Consider the following 20,708-nt stretch of genomic DNA (forward strand, 5'->3'; position numbering starts at 1 on the left):
TCATATGAGAAACCAAATTAATTAAAGTGAAAAATAGAATGCTTTGATCTGCATTCTGAATCCAATAGTTCTTTTTTTTTTAAGGTGGATAGCTTTCTTTGTCATAAGGCACTCAGAATTGTCCAAGAAGGCTAATTTAAAAAATTGGAAAGAACTACATGGGATAATGAACCACAAAAGAAATAGAACTAAGGAAACATTATATTAGCTCTAGATCTAATACTTTAAGAATAACTTGTGAATGTCATCTCCAAAGGAATGAACTGAAGAATGAAAACATGAAATATATAATATATATACACACATATGTCTCCTAGATGATGTCTTTTATGATGTGAGAAGGGTAAAGAAGGTCGGAGACATTTGTAAATGTATTCAATTAAGTTTTTTAAAAGGTAGTGTTTTCTTTCTCAAATTTTTAGAATAATTTATATAATATGGGCACTAACTAACTAGCTGTTCTTTAAATATTTGATAGAATTCGCAAGTGAACTTCTGATGATCAGGAATGATTTTTCTTTTTTGGAAATTCTTTTATCTTTAGTTCTATTTTTTCTGAGATTGAGTTAATTAAGATCTTCGTCTCAGATTCTGTCAGTTTGAGCATTTTATATGCTTCTGTTATCCATTTAAAAGCTCATAACTGAATAATGAGTAGCTAGGTGGTATAGTGGATAAAGCAATGGGTTTGGAATCATGAAGATTCATCTTCATGAGTTCAAATCTGGATTCAGACACTTATTAGCTGTGTGACCCAGGGCAAGTCACTTTACTAAAGGTTTGCTTTAGTTTCTTCATCTGTAAAATGAACAAGAGGAGGAAATGGCAAAGGATTCTAGTATCCTTTTCAAGAAAACCTCAAATAGGATCATGAAGAGTTGGATGTGATTGAAATGTTTCAGGAACAATGAATCATCAATTTTTATTATTCTTTTTATTTCTTCTATTTCGTAATTTCATCCCGCTTGTTGCTAACCTGGCTTTTCCATGTAAATATCTAATTATAGGCAATCACTTTACCACTCTGGGCCTCAGTTTTCTCATTTGAAGATGAGAGTATTGGAATAGATGCACTGGTTCCTTTCAGATCTATAATCCTGTAATATTGCAGCATATTAACAATGGGACTTTGAGAAAATTTCTTCCCTTGTCTCTAATTTCTTCTTCTTTAAAAATGAAAGAGTGGAACTTCTGGTTAAGATGGCGGCTTAGAGAAAGCTAAAGCTCAGATCTCCTGAAAACCCTTCCCGACCGATCTCAAACGATAAGCTCCTAAGGCGCCGAAATTCAAAACGATCAACAGCACAGACCCTGGGAACCCTCCTCCTGGACCTGGACCCGGATCAAAAGGTATGGCTCCCCTTAAAAGCCAGAACCCGAGATCACTCGGACCTCAGGGGTAGGAGCGCAGAGTCCAAGGCTCCCGGAAGCCGCAGCCCGGCCGGGCTCAGAGAGCAGAACCCTCAGGGCCTTCTACAGTCCCGGTGAAAGTTACTGCCTGGGGCCTCCGCTGCAGAGAGCTGGTCGAAACAACAGCAACCCTCAGGGCGGGCAAGACAGCCTCACGGGCTGGATCCTGCTATCCAAGTCTCAGTGAAAGTCCTTGCCCTAGAGCTTGGGAAAGCTGCAGCCCATCCCCCCGCAGGCGGACGAAACAGCCTCACAGCCAGCGATTCTGAAGGCAACTTCCGGAAAGCGAGCCGGGGGGAGAGTGTGGCCTCGTGGTCCGACCCTTCCATTCCAGTTCCAGTGAGGCATATTCAGTTTAACCCAGGGAAAGCTCATAGAACTATCTGCCCAGGACTAAAGCCTCTGAACACCAGACAGAGACAAGAAAAACTAATCCTCCACATTCAGAAATGGCAAACTCCACAGAACCACAGAAGCCCCAAAATACCAAGAAAAATAAGAAGAAAGGGGCGACTTTGGACACATTCTATGGAGCCAAAATACAAAATACAGAGCAGACAGAAGATAATATAAAAGAAAATGCTCCAAAACCTTCCAAAGGAAATGGAAACTCTCCACAAACCTATGAAGAATTTGAATCAGAAATGACCAAAAAGATGGAAGCCTTCTGGGAGGAAAAGTTGGAAATAATGCAAAAGAAATTCACGCATCTACAAAACCAGTTTGACCAAACTGTAAAAGAAAACCAGGCTTTAAAGGCCAGAATCAGGCAGCTGGAAGACAACGATCGTGTAAAAGAGCAAGAATCAATAAAGCAAAGCCAAAATACCAAGAAATTAGAAGAGAACATAAAATATCTCACCGACAAGGTGATAGATCTGGAAAATAGGGGGAGAAGGGATAATTTAAGAATAATTGGACTCCCAGAAAAGCCAGAAATAAACACCAAACTGGACATGGTGATACAAGATATAATCAAAGAAAATTGCCCAGAGATTCTAGAACAAGGGGGCAATACAGCCACTGACAGAGCTCACAGAACACCTTCTACACTAAACCCCCAAAAGACAACTCCCAGGAATGTAATTGCCAAATTCCAAAGCTATCAAACAAAAGAAAAAATCCTACAGGAAGCCAGAAAAAGACAATTTAGATATAAAGGAATGCCAATCAGGGTCACCCAAGACCTTGCAAGTTCTACTCTGAATGATCGTAAGGCATGGAACATGATCTTCAGAAAGGCAAGAGAGCTGGGTCTCCAACCAAGAATCAGCTACCCAGCAAAACTGACTATATACTTCCAAGGGAAAGTATGGGCATTCAACAAAATAGAAGACTTCCAACTTTTTGCAAAGAAAATACCAGAGCTCTGTGGAAAGTTTGATACCGAAAATCAAAGAGCAAGGAATACCTGAAAAGGTAAATATTAAGGAAAGGGGAAAATATTATCTTCTTCTTTTACTCAAACTCTCTTCTATAAGGACTACATTTATATCAACCTATGTATACTAACATGTGGGGAAAATGTAATGTATAAATAGGGGGTAAAGAAAGACCAAATAGAATAATCATTCTCACACAAAGATTCACATGGGAAGGGGAGGGGAAGAAAACTCCTATAAGAAGGAGAGGAAGAGAGGGGGGGGGTTACTTAAACCTCAATCTCAGGGAAATCAGCTCTGAGAGGGAAAAACATCCAGATCCATTGGGATCTTGAATTCTATCTTACCCAACAAGGGTAAGGAGAAGGGAAAACCAAGGGGGGGAGGGGGAGAGGGAGAACAAAAAGGGAGGGAAAGAGAGGGGGGAGGGGGAGGGAACAAAAAGGGAGGGACTAAAAAGGGAAACATCAAGGGAGGGGACAAGGGGGACTGTTTCAAAGTAAATCACTGGACTAAAAGGTAGAGCCGAAGAAGAAAAGGTTAGAATTAGGGAAGGCAATCAAAATGCCAGGGAGTCCACAAATGACAATCATAACTTTGAACGTGAATGGGATGAACTCACCCATAAAACGTAGACGAATAGCAGAATGGATTAGAATCCAAAACCCTACCATATGTTGTCTTCAAGAAACACACATGAGGCGGGTTGACACCCACAAGGTCAGAATTAAAGGATGGAGTAAGACCTTCTGGGCTTCAACTGATAGAAAGAAGGCAGGAGTGGTAATCATGATATCTGATAAAGCCAATGTAAAAATAGACCTGATCAAAAGGGATAGGGAAGGTAATTATATTTTGTTAAAAGGGACTATAGACAATGAGGAAATATCATTAATCAATATGTATGCACCAAATAATATAGCACCCAAATTTCTAATGGAGAAACTAGGAGAATTGAAGGAAGAAATAGACAATAAAACCATACTAGTGGGAGACTTAAACCAACCATTATCAAATTTAGATAAATCAAATCAAAAAATAAATAAGAAAGAGGTAAAAGAAGTGAATGAAATCTTAGAAAAATTAGAATTAATAGACATATGGAGAAAAATAAATAGGGATAAAAAGGAATACACCTTCTTCTCAGCACCACATGGCACATTCACAAAAATTGACCATACATTAGGTCACAGAAACATAGCACCCAAATGCAGAAAAGCAGAAATAATGAATGCAGCCTTCTCAGATCACAAGGCAATAAAAATAATGATTAGTAATGGTACATGGAAAACCAAATCTAAAACCAATTGGAAATTAAACAATATGATACTCCAAAACCGTTTAGTTAAAGAAGAAATCATAGAAACAATTAATAATTTCATCGAGGAAAATGACAATGGCGAAACATCCTTTCAAACCTTTTGGGATGCAGCCAAAGTGGTAATCAGAGGTAAATTCATATCCCTGAATGCTTATATTAACAAACAAGGGAGAGCAGAGATCAATCAATTGGAAATGCAAATGAAAAAACTGGAAAGCAATCAAATTAAAAACCCCCAGCAGAAAACCAAATTAGAAATCCTAAAAATTAAGGGAGAAATTAATAAAATCGAAAGTGATAGAACTATTGATTTAATAAATGAGACAAGAAGCTGGTACTTTGAAAAAACAAGCAAAATAGACAAGGTACTGGTCAATCTAGTTAAAAAAAGGAAGGAAGAAAAGCAAATTCACAGCATTAAAGATGAAAAGGGGGACAGCACCTCCAATGAGGAGGAAATTAAGGCAATCATTAGAAATTACTTTGCCCAATTATATGGCAATAAATACACCAATTTAGGAGAAATGGATGAATATATACAAAAATACAAACTGCCTAGACTAACAGAAGAGGAAATAGAATTCCTAAATAATCCCATATCAGAAATTGAAATCCAACAAGCCATCAAAGAACTTCCTAAGAAAAAGTCCCCAGGGCCTGATGGATTCACCTGTGAATTCTATCAAACATTCAGAGAACAGTTAATCCCAATACTATACAAACTATTTGACATAATAAGCAAAGAGGGAGTTCTACCAAACTCCTTTTACGACACAAACATGGTACTGATTCCAAAACCAGGCAGGTCAAAAACAGAGAAAGAAAACTATAGGCCAATCTCCCTAATGAATATAGATGCAAAAATCTTAAATAGGATACTAGCAAAAAGACTCCAGCAAGTGATCAGAAGGATCATTCACCATGATCAAGTAGGATTCATACCAGGGATGCAGGGCTGGTTCAACATTAGGAAAACCATCCACATAATTGACCACATCAACAAGCAAACTAGCAAGAATCACATGATTATTTCAATAGATGCAGAAAAAGCCTTTGATAAAATACAACACCCATTCCTATTAAAAACACTAGAAAGCATAGGAATAGAAGGGTCATTCCTAAAAATAATAAACAGTATATATCTAAAACCAACAGCTAATATCATCTGCAATGGGGATAAACTAGATGCATTCCCAATAAGATCAGGAGTGAAACAAGGATGCCCATTATCACCTCTATTATTTGACATTGTACTAGAAACACTAGCAGTAGCAATTAGAGAAGATAAAGGAATTGAAGGCATCAAAATAGGCAAGGAGGAGACCAAGTTATCACTCTTTGCGGATGACATGATGGTCTACTTAAAGAATCCTAGAGATTCAACCAAAAAGCTAATTGAAATAATCAACAACTTTAGCAAAGTTGCAGGATACAAAATAAACCCACATAAATCATCAGCTTTTCTATATATCTCCAACACAGCTCAGCAGCAAGAACTAGAAAGAGAAATCCCATTCAAAATCACCTTAGACAAAATAAAATACCTAGGAATCTACCTCCCAAGACAAACACAGGAACTATATGAACACAACTACAAAACACTCGCCACACAACTAAAACTAGACTTGAACAAATGGAAAAACATTAACTGCTCATGGATAGGACGAGCCAATATAATAAAAATGACCATCCTACCCAAACTTATTTATCTATTTAGTGCCATACCCATTGAACTACCAAAATACTTCTTCACTGATTTAGAAAAAACCATAACAAAGTTCATTTGGAAGAACAAAAGATCAAGGATATCCAGGGAAATAATGAAAAAAAAACACATATGAGGGGGGCCTTGCAGTCCCTGACCTAAAACTATATTACAAAGCAGCAGTCATCAAAACAATTTGGTACTGGCTAAGAAACAGAAAGGAAGATCAGTGGAATAGACTGGGGGAAAGCGACCTCAGCAAGACAGTATACGATAAACCCAAAGATCCCAGCTTTTGGGACAAAAATCCACTATTCGATAAAAACTGCTGGGAAAATTGGAAGACAGTGTGGGAGAGACTAGGAATAGATCAACACCTCACACCCTACACCAAGATAAATTCAAAATGGGTGAGTGACTTAAACATAAAGAAGGAAACCATAAGTAAATTGGGTAAACACAGAATAGTATACATGTCAGACCTTTGGGAGGGGAAAGGCTTTAAAACCAAGCAAGATATAGAAAGAATCACAAAATGTAAAATAAATAATTTTGACTACATCAAACTAAAAAGCTTTTGTACAAACAAAACCAATATAACTAAAATCAGAAGGGAAACAACAAATTGGGAAAAAATCTTCATAGAAACCTCTGACAAAGGTTTAATTACTCATATTTATAAAGAGCTAAATCAATTGTACACAAAATCAAGCCATTCTCCAATTGATAAATGGGCAAGGGAAATGGATAGGCAGTTCTCAGATAAAGAAATCAAAACTATTAACAAGCACATGAAGAAGCGTTCTACATCTCTTATAATCAGAGAGATGCAAATCAAAACAACTCTGAGGTATCACCTCACACCTAGCAGATTGGCTAACATAACAGCAAAGGAAAGTAATGAATGCTGGAGGGGATGTGGCAAAATAGGGACATTAATTCATTGCTGGTGGAGCTGTGAACTGATCCAACCATTCTGGAGGGCAATTTGGAACTATGCCCAAAGGGTGCTAAAAGAATATCTACCCTTTGACCCAGCCATAGCACTGCTGGGTCTGTACCCCAAAGAGATAATGGACACAAAGACTTGTACAAAAATATTCATAGCTGCGCTCTTTGTGGTGGCCCAAAACTGGAAAACGAGGGGATGCCCATCAATTGGGGAATGGCTGAACAAACTGTGGTATATGTTGGTGATGGAGTACTATTGTGCTAAAAGGAATAATAAAGTGGAGAAGTTCCATGGAGACTGGAACAACCTCCAGGAAGTGATGCAGAGCGAGAGGAGCAGAACCAGGAGAACATTGTACACAGAGACAAACACACTGTGGTACCATCGAACGTAATGGACTTCTCCATTAGTGGTGGTGTAATGTCCCTGAACAACTTGCAGGGACCCAGGAGAAAAAAACACCATTCATAAGCAAAGGATAAACTATGGGAGTGAAAACACCGAGAAAAAGCAACTGCCTGAATACAGAGGTTGAGGGGACATGACAGAGGATAGACTCTAAATGAACACTCTAATGCAAATACTATCAACAAAGCAATGGGTTCAAATCAAGAAAACATCTAATGCCCAGTGGACTTACGCGTCGGCTATGGGGGGTGGGGGGGCGGGGAGGAAAAGAAAATGATCTATGTCTTTAACGAATAATGCTTGGAAATGATCAAATAAAATATATTTAAAAAAAAATGAAAGAGTGGATTAGAACTTCCCATTAATCCTAAGATCCCATTTTTGGGTCTCAGTTTTCTCCTTTGTAAAATGGGAGGAAGGACTTGTTTAGGACTTTCCTAAGCATTCTTCCAGCTGTAAAATCCTATCCTCCTATACCTTCAGTCTGATCATTGAGGATAAAAGGTTTTCCCAAACTGACCCTGTAGTCACAGCACCAAAGGAAGCATCCAACTCCTTTTCAAACAGTTCAAAGCTCTGGCTTTAGTACCAAGGAAAGCATTCCTGTTTCAGCACCATGTTTAGAGAACAGCCCACACAGTGTCTCTCTCTTGCACCCTCTTGTGGCAGGAACAATGTCATGTTGCTATTTCAAGGGAGAGACTCCAATGGAATGCATGGAATTATAAAAGCAGAGGGACATAGAATTAGACAGGAGAGGGATCTCAGGCTAGCCCCCTTCCCACTTTGTTTTTCAGATGAAAATAAGGAAATCTACCATAATGACTCCCCAAAGAGCACATAGGTAGTGAGTGACAGAGCTGGGAATTCAAACTCCAATTCCTATGGCTCTACATTCAGTTCCCTTAGAGATGACCATCACTCTCATACAGTAAGAGGAAAATAAAGAGCAAGGAGGGGAAGTGAGTGGGAACATCCTACAGTAAGCCAATGGTGCAGCCAAGACAAGAACCTGGATTTCCAGTTCAGCATAATATTTTTTCTTTTCAATAATTTATTTCAAAATGCTCTACCAAAGAAATACTGGGTAAGAACTGTTATGCAGAGGGTTAAAGGAAGGGCTCAAACTATATATAAATATAAAATAAAAGTTTATTTAACTAAAGAGAGGAAGGAAGGGAAGGGAATCAGGGAGTAGCTTACTTCTAACCCTACCCAGCTATTAAAACCTTAAGCTTTCTAAATTATCTTAGCCTAACTAATTAAAGGAGTAATTAAAGATAAAGAGGGATTTGTGAAGTCAACAGGACCCAAGATTCTCGTGACACCAGAGTCCTCCTTTGGGTCAAACAGCCTCAGGAGGAAGAGTCCTTCACAGGATTCAAGAGGGGATGAGGATTAAGACACACACACACTGTCCACCAATGTGGGATAATTTCCCACCCAACCACTCCTTAAAGATGGTCCAATTTCTTGGCAGCTAGAGGAAACAGCTTCTCTCTCCTCCAGAGTCCACTAGATATCTCTCCAGCAATGGACTCTGTGTCCAGTCCCAGTCCTGGGAGTTCTCAGTGGAATGTTGGTCTGCAGGGTCTCATGCTGTCAGCTTGCCCTGTTATGCCTTGCTAGAAATCCCTTACTACAGAACACAGTGGTATGAGTTTCCTATCTGCCTCTAGGGGTCTACCAACTTCACCTTGACTCAGTGTGCTTTTCAAATACTTTTTAAGATAAGTCGTGCATAATCACCCTTCCCTCCCTCATCCTTCCAAAGTTCATGACCTAAAAGGAAGAGAATTAAACTTAGGGGGCAGCTGGGTGTCTCAGTGGATTGACAGCCAGACCAAGAGATGGGAGGTCCTGGGTTCCAATCTGACCTCCGACACTTCCTAGCTGTGTGACCCTGGGCAAGTCACTTAACCGCCATTGCCTAGCCTTTACCGCTCTTCTGCCTTGGAACCAATATGCAGCATTGATTCTAAGATGGAAGGTAAGGGTTTTTTTTTTTAAGAGTACTGAACTTAGATCCAGGAAACCTAGTACACATTCCTACCATTTACTAGCTATGGGACTTAGGTTGGTTCAATGTATCCCTTTACTTCTTAGCTTCTCATCTCCTCCCTCATGGAGATAAATAAAACTAGGATCATAGACCCAGAGCTGGAGGCAAATTCAGAGGCCTTTTAATCTTTTATTTGTACATATGAGAAAACTAAGTCCCAGAGAGGTTCAGTCATTTTTCAAAGGCTTCATGGGTAGCAACACTTTGAATAAGTTCTGTGGCACCTAAAACCATGTGCCAGATGAAACCTCTCTCTGGATGGTTGGGGGGAAAGTGCTTTACAAACTGTAAAATGCTACAGAAATTTGAATTCATATATTAAAATCATAATTACAATGATGATGGTGACTACAATTCTTATTTGTTTATTCAGCAAAAAAACCAATTTAATGTAAAATAAATATGAAAGAATTATAGTACGTTCATTATTAATGAAACCCATGCTTCCTTACTCTGAGATAACTATAGAAAGGTTACCCCTTCCTCATTTTAAACTGGGACCAAGATTGACCGACATTCTCAGAGAACTTGCACGAGCAAAAATTCCAATTCATATCCAAGCAAACCCAATTTATATAATTCTATCTTTGTTTGATTTTTGAGTTCTTTTGTTTCAAACACTGAGCAAGAGTAGATCTGGAGATTCTTTGAAGAGAATGTTGTCACTATCCTCTGATGGGCAGAGCAATTCTGTCATTGACCAGGAGAAGGTGCCAAAGAATCAAATGTGCTGTAATAACTCTAATTTTGCAGAAGAGAGGAACAAAACAGTTGTGTACAGGAGGGCCTGGGAGAGCCAATGTATAGAGCCTCAGGAGTCATCCCTTTGGCAAGTAGCACTGACAAATAGCCATTAGAAGAGTATTCCTCATTGGCAAGGTCTTACAAAAGAAAGGGCACCCATTTCCCAGAGCCCTTCACTTCTTGAGGGTCTGAGATAGACTTCAGTGATCTGTGTCTTCCTAAAAAATCTCTGCAATAGACAGCTTATCAAAATGACTTCCTTGCTGGAAAAGAAAATATGAGAAAATTATAACAAAATTCTTAAAAGAAACTGATGATTCCTTGAGTTTTGGACTATGTACATATGTAAGACTAATTCAAAGGGTCAGCACTGCAAGCATGCAGTAATTTGGACTATGTGAAATGCTCTGATGGTCTTTAAAATCATTTGATATTGGTGCATAGAACAACAGTGAAAAGTAACCTCATTAGCCAACTTTTAAAAGCATCTTATTACATTTTTTGTCAAAATCTACTTGTGGCAAGTACATATATCTAAGCCACACTTGCTAGGAAAATACAGTTTGCCTAAAAAAATCATAGTAGTGGCAACATTTAAAGAATAGATAAATGCCAATTTGTAGAAATACAAACACTAAAGAACCCCAAGTCCAAACACAGTATGGGTTTAAAAGATTTGTAAACCTGGCTTAAAACAAAATGCTATTTATAGAAAGAAATAAACAGAAAGATAATACCAGCTAATACTAAATAAAAATTTTAATTGATTGTCATATAGTCATTGACATATTGTCATATGTCAAAATAAAAGAATCTTAAAATGCTTTCTCAAGCATATATCAGATAACGACTATAATATTTGAATGGTGATTTTCATGATTTCATAATTTACATGAAATTTTCACTTCAAAACACATTTAAAATTAAATTTAAAAATCTCAAAATTAAAAACAAAATTCAAAGTTCTCACTTTCCCCTGAGGAGAATGAGATACTAAGGATCTATTAACAACATCTTTTTCAAGTCACCCAGATGAATTTATTCTTATTTCAACAAAAGGTTATGATGATTTGTCTGAATAAAGGAGGTATTATATCAATTTAATTGCCTAATTCCATGCTCAAATGGCTTGAATATATCATTGACTACTATTTTCAAAATCTATTTCAGATTCCTTTTTCAACTCTTATGCAATTTGTTTAATTCTATATTCAAGAATTAATCCAAAATGAAATAACACATCTAAGTAATTAGGTGTCTCTTTGTGATAACAAGAGAGATCATAAACCATTCTTCTCTAATAACTAATCCAATAAATAGATTCCCACCTTGCTTTCACAAACTACTACAACCTTGTCCAATTGTCCTTATAACCTCATATGTTTTCAAGGACTTAATTCATAGTAACAGGTAAATTACAAGCTCAGCATTCATTTATTTGATTGTGTGAATAACTAAAGTCCTACATACCTGCATCTTTAGTTCCTATGTGTTTCAGCATTTACCGATCACCTTGCCATAAAAAGAGAAAAGAGGGATATAGATAAAATAAGGGGGAAGTGCCTTCCTATCTTGATATATCAATGCCAAGTGGAGATTGGCAATAATGCACAGCTATGTATGGAATATACCAGGTGGAAAACTGAAATTTCATATGAAAGGGAGCCATCTGGGAGAATCTTAAATCCGGGCAAGCCAAATCACTCCCTTTAGACAGAAGTTCATCTGCAATTTACTACCTCACAGGGCTATTGCCATCATAAACCATTTGGTTCCAATTACAATCTACAAAATTTAATCTCAAATGGCGAATATTTTCAATCACATTTAGGTTAAACATAAACAACTACAAGATTTAAAGAAATACCAAGTGGGAGGAGGGGAGGGAAAGAACATGAATCATGTAACCATGGAAAAATATTCTAAATCAATTAATTAAATAAAAATTTCAAATAAAAAATACCAAGCTCTAATAGTCTTTCTTTAGTTAATGTTAAGTTAAAGAAAATACATTCTGTAATTTTACATAGACTAATTTACTTATTAACGTAGAAAAACTTTTTGGACAATTGTAAATCTCCAAAAGAGCAGATAATTAAGTTATATTAGTTCTCATAAAACTGATTTCAAATTTTTCCAGTCTAGATAGATGTGAGGCTAGTCCTTTCCTTTTCTGGCTTTCCTAGTTCTTGAGTTGAAGTATTTACCAACCTTAAAAGGGACCTGACTCAGAATAATCTACTAGGAATTCTCAGGGGAGGGGACTATACACAAAGATGAATGGCAGGATCAAGTTCTATAGCTAGCTTGGGGACATGTGCTAAAGTAGATCCAATGGACAGATAAAAGAAGAACAAGGATCATGGGATATCCTCTGTTTACATCTGGAAACAAGGCATCCTTTCACAGGTGTCTTCTCTTATAGACTCAATCTCCAGCTGGACAGGTGGACTGGTCTGAATGGCTCCCTAGAAAAATGACAGGAATAATGCAATCCTGAGGATTGGGAGTATTAAGCTTGAAAAGCTGACATTATGTTTATGGTAGATTTCACATAGCAATGTGTTTACTCATATAAATCTTTACCAATATTCAAGAGCCCAAACTAGGAAGTTCAGTAGGTTCCATTGACTTGACACTTTAAAATTGCTATAATACACTGGAAAATTCCACATGCTTTTAGAGAAAAACTACAAAAGATTTTGCTAGAAATTTCTCTTTCTCAAATACATCTTAAAATCCAACCCAACACACACACAAATAGTCATTGAGGCTTAAAAATCCTTAAAAGCAAAATAAATTATAAACATGTAATGGTTACACTCTGGAAAATTACACTATTAGCTCCAAAGAACTGGGTCACAGCATGTTGCTTTCTTTTCTTCTCAAAAAAAGCAAATCTTCAGGGTTTTCAAAAAAAAAACCACACTGCATCAATAGAATTATTAAGAAAAAGCTTAAGATTACATTAGGCAGGATGTCATTGAGTTGTGTGACTGAATTGCCATGGAAATTCAGGTCCTGACCCACAGAAGTCCCCGTGAATGATGTGTCCAGAAGTCAGGATTCAGGACCCAGACTGTCCAATCAGAGAACCCCAGAAGGACTGATGTCATTGACCTGATAGTAGAGGGAACAGAGCAGTAGCTCACTCTCTTTTACTTGGAACTCTCTGTCTGGAAATTCAGCTTGCTCCCTTCTCTGGAGCTGGGGAAACATGGAAATGATTTTTTTTAAGTTAAGATGGCCTGGAATCTCTCTCTCTCTCTCTCTCTCTCTCTCTCTCTCTCTCTCTCTCTCTCTCTCTCTCTCTCTCTCTCTCTCTCTCTCTCTCTCTCTCTCTCTCTCTCTCTCTCCTCTCCCTAATGTTTACTAATAAATAATTATAAAACAACACATAGTCTCCAAGGAATTTTAATCATTAAAACATCTAAAACAGAATAGAGCATTTAAAAGTACAATGGCCTCCATTTATATTGCTAAAGAAGGTGGGGAAAATCATGCAGCAAGTTAATCAGTCAGGTTTTCAAAAAATATCTGGACTCCCTAGTTAGTCCAAAAAAAATTAAAATATAGAGCAAAATAAATTATTATACCCCTCTCAAGATTAATCAAATCTTTATAAAAGATCAGTTAATTATAACAAAATAACTAACCAGTATACAATTAGAATTAAATAATCTAATTTCTAATTGGAGGAAAGTTTAGGGGCTTTACAAATTGGGAAGAAGATATAGAGCCCTCTCTTTACCTTTTTAACTTCTAAAACTTCCTTTTATTTCCTCAAGGGGACATACATTGGGTGTTTAGGAGGCACAGGAACCTCTGATATGAGGATCTACCAAGCCTTTTTCAGGGATGCTCATTCACTTTTTTTTTTACCTTCCATTCCACTCTTACCTGTAACTCCAAGAAAAGGTTGCATGAGAGCCAACCACATTCCAAACCTCTCTCATGATCCCATGCAGAAGCAGCTTACAGAGGAACCTGGACTGTTCAATTAACACTCAAGAACTTTTACAGTAGTCACAAAGCATTTATCCAATTTTAATACCATTTCTTAAAGTATTAAACATTAGAACAATTAGTTACGATTTATTTAGTTTCCATATTTCTCATAATATCAGGCAATTCTTGCTATAAAACTATAAAATTACTCCCAAGCAGTTCTGATTTTTACAGAACTTTTTCATTTTCAATAATCAATCAGGGATGCTGTTTGCCAAATCCAAATTAACTTTTTACAGTTTTCAGAACATAAACCTATTAATCAGAAGAGCACTAAGTTTTCTAAGCAAATAAGTAATAAAGTTTAAAAATCACAGCATTTAGATCAAAATTAGAGCTAACCACTGAGATAAAAATGCATCATTCTACTAGTATCATTCCAAAAATCAACAGTACTCTATATATTTTCCACATCCACAATGCCAAAAAGTATAAGGATAATACTAAAATCTAAAGTCTTGAATGAAAAACACAAATCCTAGGCTTTTCTTTTTGATTCCTACTGGAGATGCAGATCACTACTTCTATGCTTTCTGGGGTTAAAGAATCAACAATTAGTACAATTGCACACATCCATGGCTAACATTTAAATTGATGGCATTTAAGATTGTTAGAGAGCAATGATGGCGAATCTTTTAGAGATCCAGTGCCCAAACTGCACTGGCATGCTTCAGGTGAGCCCCCTGCCTTACCCTAGACAGGGGAGGGAGAAAGTGCTCCCATTGGGCTACTGGGCAGAGGGGTGGGTGATGGGAGAAATGTTCTCAGGTACAGTGGAGAAAGGGAGGAGAGCAGTTCCCAACAGCACATGTACCATAGGTTCACCAACACAGACAAAACCCAGAACTTAAACTTCTATGAAAAGAAGCTTTTTCAAACTATTATCACAATAAATCTTAAATTATGGCATTTAATATTATGGGGAACTTTCTAGTATTTGTTCTAATTAAGCATAACCTATGAGTTTTTATGTTGGGGTTTAATTTAATCTGGATTTATCATCTTGAAATGAGCCCTCAATCTTGGGGCCAACAGAATAGAGCAAACTGCAAAACAGGTATATTTTTATAATCATTTTGGCAAACAGTACCTGGCATCAGATTTAGTTAAATTATGCCAATTACTCTGCATGTGCCTGCACCCAGCTGATATAACTGTTGAGTTTCAGGGAATGATAATTTAGGCCAGTAGCCTTGGTTTGGGAAGGCTACCCAAGCCCAGGGCAGGCAGAGTCAGACCCTGAGCTAATAAACACAAACCACTATATAACACAGGGACAGTTGGTTGTATTTAATAAACAAGGGAAGGTGAAAAGGAGATTTAGGCTAATCTAAACTAATGTCAATCTACCTATACCCACCAGATTTAAATATCCCTTCAGAGGGATTTCTTTTTAGTGAACTTCCTACTCTAATTCTCCCTAACCCCAAATCTCCAGTCCCCGATCTTAACTAAAACCTTCAGCGCAACCCCCCTTTGTTGGATTTAAGGAAATGGTCTGTGTGGGGCTTTGCTGGGACCAGGGAAGGTCTTAATCCAAAAAGGATCCAGACTCAATCTCACAATGCCTGTAGATGGATCAGGTCACCAGAAACTGCCTTGATGAAATATAGCAAACAAAGAGCAATCAGGAGAGGACCAAGGAAATTTGCAACCAACACCTCCAGAGATTGTCCAGAGAGGTAGCTAACCGCCTTGGTCCCAGCCTAACCCTCCTTCACAGTTCCAGAATCTTCCTGCTGGTCTCATGCCACTTCTCTCTGCAAACTTCAACACTTTCCTTACAACACAGTCCATTATCTAAAGATATATCGATCTAAATCTAAATCTAAACTTCATAACCTAAAGATGTATAAGAGAGCTGTCCTTGGTAGTGCTAAGAGAGGAGCTGTCTTGAGTTTAAAAGTGTAAAAGGGTTAAGAGCAGAGGGTCTTGGGGCAAAGGGGAGGGATTGAGGCTAGGGTGCATGAAAATCATGGGTCAGCTTGTCTAACAGGATTTTCAAGATGCCATTGGTTCTTTGGACCAATTCAGGAGTCTAAGGGTAGTAAGGACAATGGAGTCATTGAGTTATGGGCTAGAATGATAAAAGAGTTGTTATAGGCTACCCAATAAAATGAGTTCCCTATCACTATGGATTTGCCTGGGGACCCCCCCCCCAGTTGGAATAATCTTCTCAAGAAGAGACATTTCTTTTACTTCTGAGTTTTATAGCCACTTGAGAGGGAAAAACTTCCACCTCTCAGGAAATCATACAGACCATAGTCAATGCAAATCTGCCGAAGTGTGAAATGTGCCAGAGGATGAAACCCCCTGGTGGCAATCTGAGTGGTTTCAATGGGATATAGAGGGGACAAATTGAACACTGGAAATAGGCTTCAATAATTGGTCATCGAAAATGTTCCCATCGGTATTTCTGAACAAGTGCCACCAATTTTTTCAGCATGTAAGTGTGTCAGAGAGGGTTGTTATTGCATTATCTGGGTCCAGTGCAATCACCGCCAACCCACTGAGCCCTTTCCATAGTCCATCCTTAGCATCTTGGCAATGCCCTTGGTATCTGGAGCACCTTGATATCTGGAATCAGCATTTGATTTTGCCTGAGTCTGATTGAGCCCAAGTCAAACTTGAACCCTTGGAGCACCAGATCTACCCTTGCAAGGTATATGGAAAGGGAGGACATAATGCTGCGGCTTTGGCAGCTTGATCAGTCAAGTTGTTGCCTCTTTCTTGCTCATGGACTGTTTTCTTTAGAGTGTCCTGGGATCTTAGTCATCACCACTTTGGCAGGTAAGGGGAGACATTCAAGGAGGTGAGCTACTTGATGATGAATCTTTTTTTAAAAATAAATCCTTACCTTCTATCTTGAGACCAGTATTGTGTGTTGGTTCCAAGGCAGAAGAGAGATGAGGGCTAGTCAATGGGGGTTAAGTGATTTGCCCAGGGTCACACAGCTGGGAAGTGTCTAAGGCCAAATTTGAACCCAGGACCTCCTTTCTCTAGGTCTGGCTCTCAATCCAATGAGTCATCCAGCTGTTCCCTTGATGATGATTCTTAATGGATTTCCCAGAGGATGTGAGAAATCCTCTTTGCTTCTACAACATCCCAAAGGCATGGGCCACCTTGAAAGCATACCTGCTTCCAGCATATCTGTTGATCTTTAGACCTTTTCCTAACTCCCAAGCCCTTTCAATGTTGCCTGTTAGGCCAACGTTGCACCTGGTGTGGGTGTGGGCGGCCTCTAAAATTTCACTTTCAGTAGCAATCCCGTATCTAGCTACCAGATATCCATTGCTGTCTGAGGTATGACCTACCAGTGATGATTGTTAGATCTGCCTGGGTCAGGGGAGTCTACAGAAAGTCAAGTCTGGGGACCAGGATGCAATCCAAGAAAGGGATGTAGTTGTGTTCTCTTTCATTCTTGCTGTCAGTTTCCCCTTGTGAGACTTAACAGCAAACCAGCAGGGTTCAGGGCACCTGAAAAGAAATGGTGAGTGTGGTAGGAATTAGGCAAAGTTTCAACAGCACGAGGGATAGACATCATTAGAGGAGAGTCCAAAACAATCTCTTCCACTGCTTTTACCAACCCAGAGGCAGCTCTCGTGTCTCTGAGACACAGGGGAAGTGGTACTGTGTTTTAAAGTTGAGAGAAATTAACTGGTTTTGGAAAAGCCTTGAGAATAGCTTTGGCCACCATTTGCTACCTTAACTTCCTCATAATGCCTCTTTTAATCCCCAATGGCTACCCAATCTCCATTAATGGCATCCTATACCCTTTTCCAGTCAGCTTTCTCACACCAATTTCTGACTTCCCCTTTTCCTACTAGGGCCATTATAAATGAAGCTAGTGGCAGAAGTTGTTTTTCCCTTGTCTGAAGGTACTTTTTACATTTGGGGAACCTGAAAGGGAATGCTCTTACCCAAAGCTGGTCTTGGGAGCAAAGAGGGAAAGGAGAGGTAAAGAGATAAAGGAAGAAGTGGACAAAGAGGAGGAGTGTTCTGGGGACCTTGGAAGATGGGGAAGACTCCTCCAAGGAAATCTGCTACTAGTGGAGTTGCTCACAGATTGATTCTGATTCTGTCCTACACTCTTTTTGGCAGCTTCTGGAAATCATTTATGAAAGCAATCCCATCATGACATGTCATTTCAAATTTCTTATCACTTACTTTTTGCTTTAACAAAGACTAATTTAGCCCAGTCAATGGAGCAAGCTCTAGAGGCTTATATCAATTTATCATCATCTTTAGTTAAATCTAGCCATTTACAGCAATATTTATGCATATCAGAATCATATTTTCCACACATTTGAGATGTAGTCACCCAATCATGTGGTTTGGGAGCAGAAGGATGCTTAAAATCCAATGGAGCACATTTTATCCATGAGGGGCAGCTTTTGCAAATGAATGAGAGAGGCTATATAATGTAATGTTGTTGTCTGACTTTTTGTGACTGAAGTTTTCTTGAAAAAGATACTGGAATGGTTCATCATTTCCTTCTCTAACTCATTTTACAGATGAGGAAACAGAGGCAAAGAAGGTTAAATAACTTACCCTGGGTCACAAAGCTAGTGTTTGAGGTGAGATTTCAATTTAGGTCTTCCTGACCTTAGGACTGACATTCTGTCCATTGTACTATTATTGCACTAAATTTGGCCACAATATACAGTACATGAAGGGAAATAATGTGAAATCAGTCTAAGAAGATGAGCTGATGCCATACTGGAAATAGGTCCAGAGATGTGGCAACTCCCTCAAAGTCAAGCAGATAATTAACAATAGAATTTAATTCCTCAGCAATTCAACTCAATTGACATTTATTGAGCTTAGTCTTTCTATTCTCCCAGAACATCTCTTGGATTCAGAAGGCTTAGGTTAAAATCCTTGACACTGACATTTATTAACGATCATTGGGCAAATCACTTTGTAGTTCTATAAAGAACTCCCTGCAAAGTCTGGTGTACATGTGAGTTTTGATTGTTTCTGGGACTGAAGAAATTTCACAAGAGGGAAAGACAATTCAAGTACATTAAAGGCTCTTCCTGGAAGCCTCTTCTGAGGCTATTTGGTCCAATTAGACTCCTTCCCCTAGAGAGGAAAGGAGACATATAGATTATAACTATCAAAATGACTGATGTACTAATGGACACCAAAGGAATTCTACCTGGGTAGTACAGTGTTAACTTACATTTCTCTCTCTGTCTCTCTGTCTCTCCGTGTCTCTCTGTCTCTCTCTGTCTCTGTCTCTGTCTCTCTCTGTCTCTCTGTCTCTCTGTCTCTCTCTCTCTCTCTCTCTCTCTCTCTCTCTCTCTCTCTCACTCTCTCTCTCTCTCTCTCTCTCTCTCTCTCTCTCTCTCTCTCTCTCTCTCTCTCTCTCTGTCTGTCTCCCTCTCTCTTTTTTTCATGGGGAGCTGAGTGAGAACAAATCGGTAAGTTTAATTCCCTAGGGACTTTCCTTTTTGAATATAGATAAATTATTCTATAATTTAGAATCTTACAGAATTACTTTAGGTACTGAGATACATACAATCAGAAACTTGCCTGACAGTACTTGCTAGATCAAAGAGATGAGGTTTTTCTGACTCCAAAGCTGATTCTCTACTACATGCTGGCTGTTTAACTATCTTGTTTATGATTTCCATGGTTTTGGGGGTTCTACTTATCCAAGATTGGTATCCAAATGGAATGATGACAAAAAAAGTTTTTTATAGTGACTTGAATACTGGATGGAAAGTTCTCCAAAGTTCCCAAAGTCTTGGGTTCAGGAGGTGATCTGTGGATTCTTTCAATCCTTATTTTACCCTCCTGTTCAAGAGTATCAGGGCAGTTTTCTTGGATAATTTCCTGTAGAATGATGTCCAGTCTTTTCCTTTGGTCATGATTTTCAGGTAGCCCAATAATTCTTAAATTGTTTCTCTTGGATATATTTTTCATGTCAGTTGTTTCCTCAGTGAGGTGTCTCATATTACTTTCAATTTTTTCATTATTTTGATTTTGTTTCATTGCTTCTTCTCCTCTTGTGAAATCATTAATTTCTAACTGTCCAATTCTAGTTTTAGAGACTGAAATTCTTCCATGACCTTTTGATTCCCCCCCTTTTTTGGTCCATTTTTTCCTTTAAGTAAATTTTCTCTTCTTCCATTTTATTTTTTTTCATTTTCCAGCAGGTCAATTCTGGCTTTCAATGTCCATGCCTCTGTTTCCGATGACTTATTTTTCTTTTTAAGTTATTATTTTCATTTTGTCATTTTTTCTTCAGCCTGTCTGATTTGATTTTTAAATTCTTTTTTGAGCTCCTCTAGAGCCTACATTCAATTCCCTGTGTGTGTGTGTGTGTGTGTGTGTGTGTCTTTGCTTGATGTTCTCCAGCTTTCAGTCTCTTCCATTTGATCCTTATTCCCATAGAATCTTTTGATTGTGCCTTTTTTAGTTTTCTCTTGTTTTCTTATTTTATTTCCTTTTGTTTGTTTATTTTTCTCACTCTACCAAGTATTAGCTTGTGTCTTTGCTGATTTTCTGTACCTGAGTATTTGAGCTGCTATGCCCAGAGGCCAAATCTTCTCTTTTCTCCATCATCTGCTAGTATCCTAGATTTAACCAGCTTTGCTAGCCTGCTGCGTGTGGTAGAGGCATGGAGAGAGAGAGAACTTCTAAGCCAAGCATGCAAGAAACAAGCTAGGGACCTGATCTGCAAAATCAAGGAGAAGGTTCTGTAAAAA

The 20,708-nt window shown here is 38.3% G+C and overlaps 1 long non-coding RNA gene across 1 annotated transcript in view; it reads right to left on the reverse strand.

Moving 5' to 3' along the window:
• Window positions 1-13,382: 13,382 nt before the first annotated feature.
• Window positions 13,383-20,708, reverse strand: part of LOC130456834 (uncharacterized) — a 44,998-nt gene continuing 37,672 nt past the window's right edge. The window contains exon 3 of the long non-coding RNA XR_008915849.1: window positions 13,383-17,469. This is a non-coding gene — a long non-coding RNA (uncharacterized LOC130456834). The remainder of the gene's footprint in view (window positions 17,470-20,708) is intronic.

Source organism: Monodelphis domestica, chromosome 1 (assembly GCF_027887165.1).
Source record: "Monodelphis domestica isolate mMonDom1 chromosome 1, mMonDom1.pri, whole genome shotgun sequence".
Classification (NCBI taxonomy): domain Eukaryota; kingdom Metazoa; phylum Chordata; class Mammalia; order Didelphimorphia; family Didelphidae; genus Monodelphis; species Monodelphis domestica.